This window comes from Acinonyx jubatus, chromosome D3 (assembly GCF_027475565.1).
Source record: "Acinonyx jubatus isolate Ajub_Pintada_27869175 chromosome D3, VMU_Ajub_asm_v1.0, whole genome shotgun sequence".
In the NCBI taxonomy this organism is placed as follows: domain Eukaryota; kingdom Metazoa; phylum Chordata; class Mammalia; order Carnivora; family Felidae; genus Acinonyx; species Acinonyx jubatus.
The window spans coordinates 44,303,250-44,315,715 of record NC_069392.1 but is presented as its reverse complement, the minus strand read 5'-3'; the positions used below and the strand labels follow the sequence as shown (position 1 = coordinate 44,315,715).

The 12,466-nt window shown below is 39.0% G+C and overlaps 1 long non-coding RNA gene across 3 annotated transcripts in view; it reads right to left on the bottom strand.

Moving 5' to 3' along the window:
* The window catches only part of LOC128312448 (uncharacterized), a 63,252-nt gene extending 57,927 nt beyond the window's left edge, over positions 1-5,325 (bottom strand). For all 3 annotated transcript variants that reach the window (XR_008291791.1, XR_008291790.1, XR_008291789.1), the window contains exon 1: positions 4,166-5,325. This is a non-coding gene — a long non-coding RNA (uncharacterized LOC128312448). The remainder of the gene's footprint in view (positions 1-4,165) is intronic.
* Between the last annotated feature and the right edge of the window lie 7,141 nt (positions 5,326-12,466).

Below are 12,466 nucleotides of genomic sequence, written 5' to 3'. Positions count from 1 at the left end.
GTCAGGATAAGGGTGGCGAAAACGACCACCACTGTGTGAAGCACAGTAGTGCCCGGCAACCACCAGAAACTGGTTGACAGAAACCACGGAGGGGTGGGGGAAGGGGGCGAGCAAAAGTCTTTAACTTTGTGAGAGGCGAGTGACCTCAAGGGATGAGGGAAGCAGCCAAGGGCTTAGCCCCTCTTCAGGATCAGGAAATGCCGCTGACACTGAACCACCAGTATGATGTGGATCTAAAGAAACTTTTTTTTTTTAATGCTGGAAATAATCCATCTTGATTTGTGCCTGGTTGCTGAAAATGCCATCAGCCTTTTCCCAGATGGAACAAATTATTTGCCATTAAAAATTCATTTAAAAATAACATAACCAATTAGTGTGCTTCAGTGTCAGCTTATCATCTAAAAGGAACTGAAAATACAAAATGAAATGGAAAAAGTTTTCTTTCTTTTTTTTTTTCTGAAGGAGAAAACAGACGTCTTAGGTTTCTCTGAGCAAACGGAGCTGTGTTGGGAAGGGCAAGGTCAATGGAATGAAAGTTTTTATGTGACATCAAAGGATGTGCAGACAGTGGAATCAAAGCTTGAAATGAACACTTTCAGATATATTTTTAACATCTTTTGTCAGGCTTAGAACAGCTTACTAAGTTGTGGAGTGCTGGCCTGTGCTGATACGTTCAAAGCTTTGATAAGGAGGGTTGGGGCAGAGGACTGGAAGCCTGGGATTGCTGACTAAGGCTGAATAGTACTGCCCAAGCAGCGACCTTCCTCCATACATCTGCTCTCTGATTCCTATCCCCAAACTCCCAGTTTAGAGGCATCTGGCTTCCCTTCCCTTTGGACTCTTGTGCACACCTGCTGGCCACGTGACTTTCTGGAAGCGGAGTATGGTCTGGGCCCAGGTTCTACAGAGGGAGCCAGTAATCATCTCTGAGTCATCCACTTAGTTGGGCCCAGGTGCCCCTCAAGGTCCTCACCCTGGAACGGGGGCAGATAGATGCTTTGAATTGAAACAAGCCACTTCAGTCTATGTCTTCACCTGAAGTAGTTCATACTGGCTTGACACCCTTTTGTTGAGAGAAATAAACATGAACCAGCAGACCTGTGGAAAGGGTGTGTGTGTGTGTGTGTGTGTGTGTGTGTGTGTGTGTGTGTGTGAAGCACTACCCCCAGAAGGGGGGAAGATCCTAAGGATCTGGGGAGTCCACCTGCTTTATTTTTTTTTCTGATCCTATCTTAAAAACTGGTACCTATTAGGTAGCCATAAACAACACTTAGCACCTCTGAAATTGCTGGGAGGTAAAATTGACTTCCATTTAAATAAATTCTGCCAGATGAATGTCCTATTGACAAAAGTAAGCAGATTTCCATTTCAATGTAAACCACTTTTAACCATTAAAAAATCCAGTTAGAAAATGGGCAAAATGTATACAGAGACATTTCACTGACATATACAGATGGAAATAAACACATGAAAACATGTTCAGCATCATTAGCCTTCAGAGGAATGCAAATGAAAACCTCCATGAGATATCACTACATACTGATCAGAATGATGAAAATAAAAAATAGTGCCTATTATTAAAATAATAATAAATAAACACTACATGCCAACAAGGATGTGGATAAAAGGATCCCTCATACATTGCTGCTAAGAATATAGAATGACACAGCTGGTCTGGAAAGCAGTTTGGCAGTTTCTTACAATACTAAATATGCTATTATCATATGATCCAATAATGACACTCTTGGGCAATTTCCCAGAGAAATGAAAATTTGTGTTCACACAAACACCAGTGCATGAATGCTCATAGCAGCTTTATTTGTAATAGCCCAGGCTGGAAACAGCTCAGATGCCCTCCTACAGGTTAAACAAACTGTACCATGGAACACCCCTCGGCAATAAAAAGGAAGAAATTATTACGTGCAACAATTTGGATAAATTACACTGAGTGGAAAAAGGCTATTCCAGAGGTTACATCTTATATGCTTCCAATTATCGAACACATTTGAAATGATAAAACTTTAGAAATGGAAAACAGATTATTGGTTGTCAAGGTGACTGCCGTGGATACTTGAACACGTGATAAAATTGTATAGAACTAAGTACACAATGTACACAAATGTTTACAGATAAGACTGGAGAAATCTGAGTAAGATGGCTGGTATCAAAGGTTATATTCTGGTTGTGGTATTGTGCTACAGTTTTGCAAAATGTTACCATTGGGGGAAACTGGGTGAAGGGTCCATAAGATCTCTCTGTATTCTTTCTCACAACTGCATGTGAATCTACAATTATCTCCTTAAAAAACATGAATCATAAGCACAACATTTTCCTTAAAAAGAGTAAGTCTGGGAAAACTTGAGGCTAAACTCTCAATTCTTTTAAGGTTTTATTTTGGTGGGGGGGTGGGGTGGGGTGCCTGGGTGGCTCAGTTGGCTAAACGTCGTCCAACTCTTGATCTTGGCTCAGGTAATGTTCTCACAGTTTGTGGGTTGGAGCCCTGTCTCAGGCCCTGCACTTTTAGTGTGGAGTTTGCTTGGGATTCTTTCCCTCCCTCTCTCTCTCTGCCCCTCCCCCGCTTGTGCTCTCTCTGTTTCAAAATAAATAAATAAACCTAAAAAAAAAAAGAAAAAGATTTTATTAAAAAAAATTTTTTTTAGTGTTTATTTTTGACAGAGAGAGAGAGAGAGAGAGCATGAGTGGGGGAGGGAGAGGGAGGGAGAGAGGGAGAGAGGGAGAGGGAGAGGGGGGGAGAGAGAGAGAGAGAGAGAGACATAATCTGAAGCAGGCTCCAGACTCTGAGCTGTCAGCCCAGAGCCCGACGTGGGGCTCGAACTCACGGACCCTGAGATCATGACCTGAGCCGAAGTCAGACGCTCAGCTGACTGAGCCATCCAGGCACCCCAAAAAAGATTTTATTTTTAAATAATATCTACACCCAACATAGGGATCGAACTCACAACCTTGGGATCAAGAATCGCATGCTCTACTGACTGAGCCAGCCAGGCATCTCCAAACTTTCAGTTCTATTATGGGATGCCACGTGTTTCTCAGAAATTCACATTACTTTAGATCATGTTATTCACTATACTTCTGCTTAGATGGATTCAGGTATTTTTTTTCCCCTAAAACAGATTCTTTTCCTTTACAGTTGTCCCTCCCACCTCCCCAGACTAATTAAAGAGTAGACATTAGGTACTCTGCATGTTGATAAATTAATCTGTAGCTAATATGACCCTGACACTTTCAGCCCTTAACTGCCCACTAACTCCTAAAATCTCATATGAAGAGCCTTTCTTAGAGATCTTGAAATTGTCTAAGAGATGATCCACATAGCATTAAAAAGATTATGACTTTAGATCTACTAATAGAGAAGTTTCATATCTTGGAAACAAAATCTTTTTATAGAAAAGAGACTAAATTTTCTTAATTTTTCTTTTTAGTTCATACTATGTGCCAGATCCCAGGGGTATTACTTTGCTTTGTTTCATGTTCTTTTATGGGGGGGGGGGGGCGTTGTTTTATTTATTTTTGAGAGACAGCAAACAGGGGAGGGATAGAGCAGGGGTAGGGTGGGGTGGACAGAGGATCAAATGAGGGCTCTGTGCTAATAGCAGTGAGCTTGATGTGGGGCTCAAACTCATGAAATGTGAGATCATGACTTGAGCTGAAGTCGGATTCTCAACCAAGTCACCTTCCCAGGCACTCCTGTTTCATGTTCTTAACAAACCTATGAGTAAGAACTGATTTTACTGTCTTATATTTATAAAAAGACTGAGAACCAGGGGAGGAGCCAAGATGGCAGAACAGCATGGAAGTTTTTTGTGTGTCTCACATCCATGAAATACAGCCAGGCCAACACTAAACCACCCTGCACACCTAGAAAACCGATTGGAGGATTAACACAACAATCTGCACAACCTGAACCACAGAACTCAGCAGGTATGTGAACTGAGAGGTGAACTGGGGGAGAGAGAAGCCACAGAGGGCAGGGAGCTATACGGGGAGTGGAGAATACAGGAAAAGCAGCTGGAGAGAAAGTGGAAAAGTGGAAACAGCCACAGGGACTGAACTAAAAATGGAGAAAGGAGAAAGGAGAGGGTTCAAATTCCATTAAGACTATAAACAGGGGGAATGCAGGGTCTGAAACTCCACAGCTCCATACCTGGCGGTGCTCTGGTGAGAAGGGCGAATCCTCAGGAGCAGAGTGGGGTCCGGGGTTCTTCAGGCCACACGGGGAGAGGCGGTTACCCTGCTGGGAGGACACTTGGTGGAGGCTGTGTCGGTCCCCCAAAGGCAAGGCCCCAGTGGACCTGGGGGAACAACCACATTTGCTGGTCCTGGAACAAGGTCATTAAAGCAGATGCGTGTTGTGATTTTCCATAATCCCTGAGGCGCTGCTGCTACACTGTCTCACGAACTTTTTCCAGGGCGGGCTGGCACCTGGCCGCAGTCTCTGGGCGTCGGCAGCAGCGCAGCCTGCGAACGTTCCTGGGAGCGGCCGGCACCCGGCCATTGCTCGGTGAGATCCTCCCGCAAACGGGCAGATCAGGTCAAAGCCGCAGTCCCTCAGAAATAAGGGGTTGGGAAAAACAGCCGCATCTGAGACAAAACTCAGGAGGGAGGTGGTGCCTGGGGCTTGGTCACGGACCGTGTAAAAGCGGGGAGTGGATGGAAGCCGAAGACAAAGGACAGGCGGGTGATTGCTCATCCGGGAGAACAGAGTTCCTATACTAGACGCCATTTTCACTGCCCTCGCGCATGCCCATACGCACCTACAAGCACCGCAACAATCCACCCCAATAAGCTAAGCAGCGCCATCTAGTGGAGAATGGAGCCATTACACCAAGCCCCGCCCAACTGGGCCAACCTCGCTCTTCAGGAACACAAATTTCTCTGGCTGCTTAGTTTACAGACTGTAAAACGCTTCATTGGCTTCTAGGGGAAAACGAAGTAATTTCAATAGTATTTCAGTCTGTTCACTCGTCCATCTATTTAATTTTCTTTTTTTTTCATCTCTTTGTCATTTCTTTTTCTTGAATACAGAAAGAGAAAAAATTATTTTTATTTTCAATTTTTATTAAAAATATTTTTCTTTAATTTTTTTCTACTATATTTTTTCTTTTTTGTAAATTTTTTTCAAATTCTGTTTTACTTCCATCATTTTATTTTATTCTATTTCAGTGTATTCATTTTTTCAAAATTTCAAACAATTTCCTTTTTTTTTTTCTTTCCCCTTTTTTCTCTAATCTATCAAGCCCCTTTCAAACCCCAGACCAAAACACACCTAGGATCTAGCTTCATTTATCTTATTTGTGTGTGTGTGTGTGTTGTTTTTATTTTTCAATTTTAATTTTTTATTTTAATTTTTTTACCTCATTAATTCCTTTTCTCCCTTTAAAATGATTAAACAAAAAAATTCACCCCAAAAGAAGAGCAGGAAGAAACGACAACCAGGGACTTAACCAACACAGATACAAGCAAGGTGTCTGAACTAGAATTTAGAATCACAAAAATAAGAATACTAGCTGGAGTCAAAAATAGATTAGAATCCCTTCCTGCAGAGACAAAAGAAGTAAAAGCTAGTCAGGATGAAATAAAAAATGCTACAACTGAGCTGCAATCTCGAATAGATGCCATGGCTGCAAGGATGGATGAGGCAGAGCAGAAAATCAGTGATATAGAGGACAAACTTATGGAGAAGAATGAAGCAGAAAAAAAGAGGGAGACAAAAGCAAAAGAGCACAATTTAAGAATTAGAGAAATCAGTGACTCATTAAAAAGGAAAAACACCAGAATCATAGGGGTTCCAGAAGATGAAGAGAGAAAAAAGGGGTAGAAGGGTTATATGAGCAAATCTTAGCAAAAAACTTTCCTAACCTGGGAAAAGACACAGACATCAAAATCCAGGAAGCACAGAGGACTCCCATTGATTCAACAAAAACCGACCATCAAAAAGGCATATAGTAGTCAAATTCATAAAATACTCAGGCAAGGAAAGAATAATGAAAGCAGTAAGAGAAAAAAAGTCCTTACCTTACAAGGGAAGACAGATCAGGTTTGCAGCAGATCTATCCATAGAAACTTGGCAGGCCAGAAAGAAATGGCAGGATATATTCAATGTGCTGAATCAGAAAAATATGCAGCTAAGAATTCTTTATCCAGCAAGGCTGTCATTCAAAATAGAAGGAGAGATAAAAAGTTTCCCAGACAAACAAAAATTAAAGGAGTTTATGACCACTAAACCAGCCCTGTAAGAAATTTTAAGGGGGACTCTCTGAGGGGAGAAAAGATAAAAAATAAATAAATACATACATACTACATACATACATACATACATACATACATACATACCAAAAGCAACAAAGACTAGAAAGGACCAGAGAACACCACCAGAAACTTCAACCTTACAAGCAACATAATGGCAATAAATTCATATCTTTCAGTACTCACTCTAAATGTTAATGGACTAAATGCTCCAATCAAAAGACATAGGATAACAGATTGGATAAGGAAACAAGATCCATCTATTAACTGTTTACAAGAGACCCACTTTAGACCTAAAGACACCTTCAGATTGAAAGTAAGGGGATGGAGAACCATCTATCATGCTAATGGTTGACAAAAGAAAGCTGAAGTAGCTATACTTCTATCAGACAATCTAGACTTTAAACTAAAGACTGTAACAAAAGATGAAAAAGGGCATTATATCATAATTAAGGGGTCTATCCACCAAGAAGACCTAACAATTGTAAACATTTATGTGCCAAATGTGAGTACCCAAATATATAAATCAATTAATCACAAACATAAACTCATTGATAATAATACCATAATAGTAGGGGACTTCAACACCCCACTAACAGCAATTGACAGATCATCTAAACAGAAAATCCACAAGGAGACAATGGCTTTGAATGACACACTGGACCAGATGGGCTTAACACATATATTCAGAACATTTCATTCTAAAGCAGAGAAATATACATTCTTCTCCAGTGCACATGGAATGTTCTCCAGAATAGACCACATACTGGGACACAAATCAGCCTTCAACAAGTACAAAAAGATCAAAATCATACCATGCATATTTTCAGACCACAACGCTATGAAACTCAAAATCAACCACAAGAAAAATTTGGAAAGGTAACAAATACTTGGAGACTAAAGAACATCCTATAAAGGATGAATGGGCTAATCAAGAAGTTAAAGAGTTAATTAAAAAGTACATGGAAGCCAATGAAAATGATAATACCACAGCCCCAAACCTCTGGAACGCAACAAAGGCAGTCCTAAGAGGAAAGTATCTAGCAATCCATGCCTTCCTAAAGAAGGAAGAAAGGTCTCAGATATACAACCTAACCTTACACCTTAAAGAGCTGGAAAAAGAACAGCAAATAAAACCCCAAACCAGATGAAGACAGGAAATAATAAAGATTAGAGCAGAAATTAATATTATCAAAACCCAAAACACAGTAGAACAGATGAATGAAACCAGAAGCTGGTCCTTTGAAAGAATTAACAAAATTGATAAACCACTAGCCAGTCTGATCAAAAAGAAAAAGGAAAAGACCCAAATAAATAAAATCAAGAATGAAAGATGAGAAATCACAACCAACAAAGCAGAAAAAAAAAAGATAATATTATAAGCAATTATATGCCAATAAAATGGGTAATCTGGAAGAAATGGACAAATTCCTAGAAACATATAAACTACCAAAACTGAAACAGGAAGAAATAGAAAATTTGAACAGACCCATAACCAGTAAGGAAGTCGAATTAGTAATCAAAAATCTCCCCCAAAACAAGATTTCAGGGCCAGATGGCATTTCCAGGGGAATTCTACCAAACATTTAAGGAATAGTTAATACCTATTCTCTTGAGTGTGTTCCAAAAAATAGAAATGGAAGGAAAACTTCCAAACTCTTTCTATGAAGCCATCATTACCCTGGTTCCAAAGTCAGACAAGGATCCCACTAAAAAGGAGAACTATAGACCAAATTCCCTGATGAACATGGATGCAAAAATCCTCAACAAGATATTAGCCAACCTGATCCAACAATACATTAAAAATATTATTCACCATGACCAAGTGGGATTTACACCTTGGATGCAGGGCTGGTTCAATATCTGCAAAACAATTAATGTGATTTATCACATCAATGAAAGAAAGGACAAGAACCACACGATCCTCTCAATAGATGCAGAGAAAGCATTTGACAAAACACAGCATCCTTTCTTGATAAAAACTCTCAAGAAAGTAGGGATAGAAGGAGCATACCTCGAGATCATAAAAGCCATATATGAACGACCCAACGCTAATATCATCCTCAGTGGGGAAAACTGAGAGCTTTCCCCCTAAGGTCAGGAACAAGACAGGGATGTCCACTCTCACCACTGTTACTCAACATAGTATTGGAAGTCTTAACCTCAGCAATCAGACAACACAAAGAAATAAAAGGCATCCAAATTGGCCAGGAGGAGGTCAAACTTTCACTCTTCACAGATGACATGACACTCTATATGGAAAACCCAAAAGATTCCACCAAAAAAACTGTTAGAACTGATTCATGAATTCAGCAAAGTTGCAGGATATAAAATCAGTTGCCTTCCTATATACCAACAATGAAACAACAGAAAGAGAAATCAAGGAATAGATCCCATTTACAATTGCACCAAAAACCATAAAATACCTAGGAATAAATTTAACCAAAGAGGTGAAAAATCTATACACTTTAAACAATAGAAAGCTTATGAAAGAAATTGAAGGAGACACACACAAAAAAGGAAAAAGATTCTATGCTCCTGGATAGGAAGAACAAATATTGTTAAAATGTTAATACTACCCAAAGTAATCTACATATTCAATGCAATCCCTATCAAAATAACAACAGCATTCTTCACAGAGCTAGAACAAACAATACTAAAATTTGTATGGAATCAGAAAAGACCCTGAATAGTCAAAGAAATCTTGAAAAAGAAAACCAAAGCAGGAGGCATCACAATTCTGGACTTCAAGCTATACTACAAAGCTGAAATCATCAAGACAGACACTCAGATCAATGGAACAGAATAGAGAACCCAGAAATGGACCCACAAACGTATGGCCAACTAATCTTTGACAAAGCAGGAAAGAATAGCCAATGGAATAAAGACAGTCTCTTCAGCAAGTGATGCTGGGAAAACTGGACAGTGACATGCAGAACAATGAACCTGGACCACTTTCTTACACCACACACAAAAATAAACTCAAAATGGGTGAAAGACCTAAATGTGAAGCCATCAAAATCCTTGAGGAGAAAGCAGGCAAAAATGTCTTTGATCTTGGCCGCATCAACTTCTTACTCAACATGGCTCCAGAGGCAAGGGAAACAAAACAAAATGAACAAAACAAAAATGAACTATTGGGACCTCATCAAAATAAAAAGTTTGTGCATAGTGAAGGAAACAATCAGCAAAACCAAAAGGCAACTGACAGAATGGGAGAAGATATTTGCAAATGACATATCAGATAAAGGGTTAGTATCCAAAATCTATAAAGAACTTATCAAACTCAACATCCAAAAAACAAATAATCCAGTGAAGAAATGGGCAAAAGACATGAATAGACACTTCTCCAAAGAAGACATCCAGATGGCCAACTGATACGTGAAAAGATGCTCACCATCACTCATCATCAGGAAATACAAATCAAAATCACACTGAGATACCACTTCACACCTATCAGAATGGCTAACAGCAACAACTCAGGCAACAACAGATGTTGGCGAGGATGCAGAGAGAGAGGATCCTTTTGCACTGCTGGTGGGAATGCAGACTGGTGCAGCCACTCGAAAACAGTATGGAGGCTCCTCAAAAAATTAAAAATAAAACTTCCCTATGACCCAGCAAATGCACCATTAGGTATTTATCCAAGGCATACAAGCATGCCGTTTCAAAGGGCACATGCACCCCAATGTTTATAGCAGTGCTATCAACAATAGTGAAAGTATGGAAAGAGCCCAAATGTCCATCGATGGATGAATGGATAAAGAAGAGGTGGTATATATATACAATGGAGTATTACTCGGCAATCAAAAAGAATGAAATCTTGCCTTTTGCAACTATGTGGATGTACTAGAGGGTATGATGCTAAGCGAAATTAGTCAGAGAAAGGCAAATAGCATATGATTTCACTCATATAAAGACTTTAAGACACAGAACAGATGAACACAAGGGAAGGGAAGCAAAAATAATATAAAAACATAAGAGGCTCTTAAATATAGAGAACAAACAGAGGGTTACTAGAGGAGTTGTGGGAGGGGGGATGGGCTAAATGGGTAAGGGATATTAAGGAATTTACTCCTGAAATCATTGTTGCACTATATGCTAACTAATTTGGATATAAAAATAAAAAATTAAAAAATGATAATTAAAAAAAAAAAAGACTGAGGACCAACCAGTTGCCTCTGGTCACACAGCTAGTATCAGCAATGGGGTCTGGGTTGATAAGGACATTCTTTCTGTACCATACTGGCCATTGTCAAATGTTTTGGTGTCAGGACCCCTTTTGACTTAAAAACTATTGAGGGGCTCCCGGGTGGTTCAGTTTGTTAAGTGTCCGACTTGGGCTCAGGTCATGATCTTGCCGTTTGGGAGTTTGAGCCCTGTGTCGGGCTCTCTGCTGACAGCACAGAGCCTGGAGCCTCCTTGGGGTTCTGTGTGTCCCTCTCTCTCGGCCCCTCCTCTGCTTGCACTCTGTCTCTCTTTCTCTCAAAAATAAATAATATAATTTAAATTAAATATTTACATTTAAATAAAATATTTAAATATTTAAATTTAAGTATTTAAATTAAAGTAATAAAAAATTTTTTTGAAAAAATTGAGGACCCTAAAAAGCTTTGCTTAATGTCGATTATATGGATTGTTATTCACCATGTTAGAAATTAAGGGTGAGATATTTTATTTTATTTATTTTTTGCTTTTTTTTTTTTTTTTTTTTAAGATTTTTGTTTTTAAGTAATCTCTACCTCCAAGGTGGAGCTCAAACACACAACTCTGGTTCAAGAGTTGCATGCTCTACTGACTGAGCCAGATAGGCACCCCCAAAATTTCATTTTATTTTTCTTAAGTAATCTATCTGTAGATAGATTAAATCTGTAGATTTAATGTGGGGATCAAACTCACCACCCTGAGATAAGTGTGGCATGTTCTACTGACTGAGCCAGCCAGGCACCCCAAGGGGAGATATTTTAAATATTTATTTATTAGTCTCTCTAAAAATAACAAAAATAATCCTGTTATATTTTAATATAAAGTATAAAATATTTATGAAAAATAATTATATATTATCTCAAACAATAAACTTAAAAGAGATGTTTTAAATCTCTTCAATGTCAATCCAACAGAAGACAGTTGGATTTTCACGTTTGTTTCTGCATTTAATTTGTTTGTGATATGTTGTTTTGGTTGAGGGGTAGGAAGAAAATCAGGTATCAGAGTCTTTTGTAGATTTTTCAGATAATATAGAGTTTCAGATAATGGGTATTAGTCTTTGATGCTCTATCAACCCTATTCAACAAGAGGTACTTTCTTAAAGGTCAGTTGCAATGTAGAATCTGAAACCATATCAATGAAAATTTGCATTAAAATTCATAGGTCTATCTTGCAATTTGAATCTTTTCCCCATACCTGATTTGTAACAAATAGTAATTTGTTCAATCAAAATATGGATTCTGCTGGGGTATGTGGAGCTCCTAGTTGTTGACACATTTCAGTATATAGTAAAAAATCACATTCATTAGTACCATCAACAATCTCATCAAAAAAGTCTTTTAGTAGCAGATACAAGTTTTCCAAAATTCTAATTTTGACTTGAAAGCTTGTATATTACTATTGGCAACAAATACGGACAGTTGTTTTCCGAAGTGACAGGCTTACTTACTTCATTTAAGAGAGAATGTCTGCTAAATAATCCAGTCTTAATAATCATTTCTACTAGTCCTTTTTCTGAAATGACATTTCCATGCAGAATCGATACCTCAGCTTTACAACTCAACTGAGCAAGTGCTTTTCCTTAAGACAACCATCCCAATGCAGAATATTAAAGATGTTGAAATTTAATACAATTACACTATTTTTTACTGCTTCAGCAAGAACATTCTTTTTTCTTTAAGATTTTGTTTATTTCTTTAATATTTTTTTTAGTGTTTATTTACTTTTGCGAGAGAGAGAGAGAGAGAGAGAGAGAGACAGGGTGTGAATGGGAGAGGGGCAGAGAGAGAGAGAGAGAGAGAGAGAGAGACAGAATCTGAATCAGGCTCCAGGCTCTGAGCTGTCAGCACAAAGCCCGATGTGGGGCTCGAACCCACGGGCTGTGAGATCATGACCTGAGTTGAAGTCAGATGCTCAACCCACTGAGCCACCCAGGCGCTCTGTTAAAGATTTTTTTTAAGTAATCTTGGGGCACCTGGGTGGCTCAGTAGGT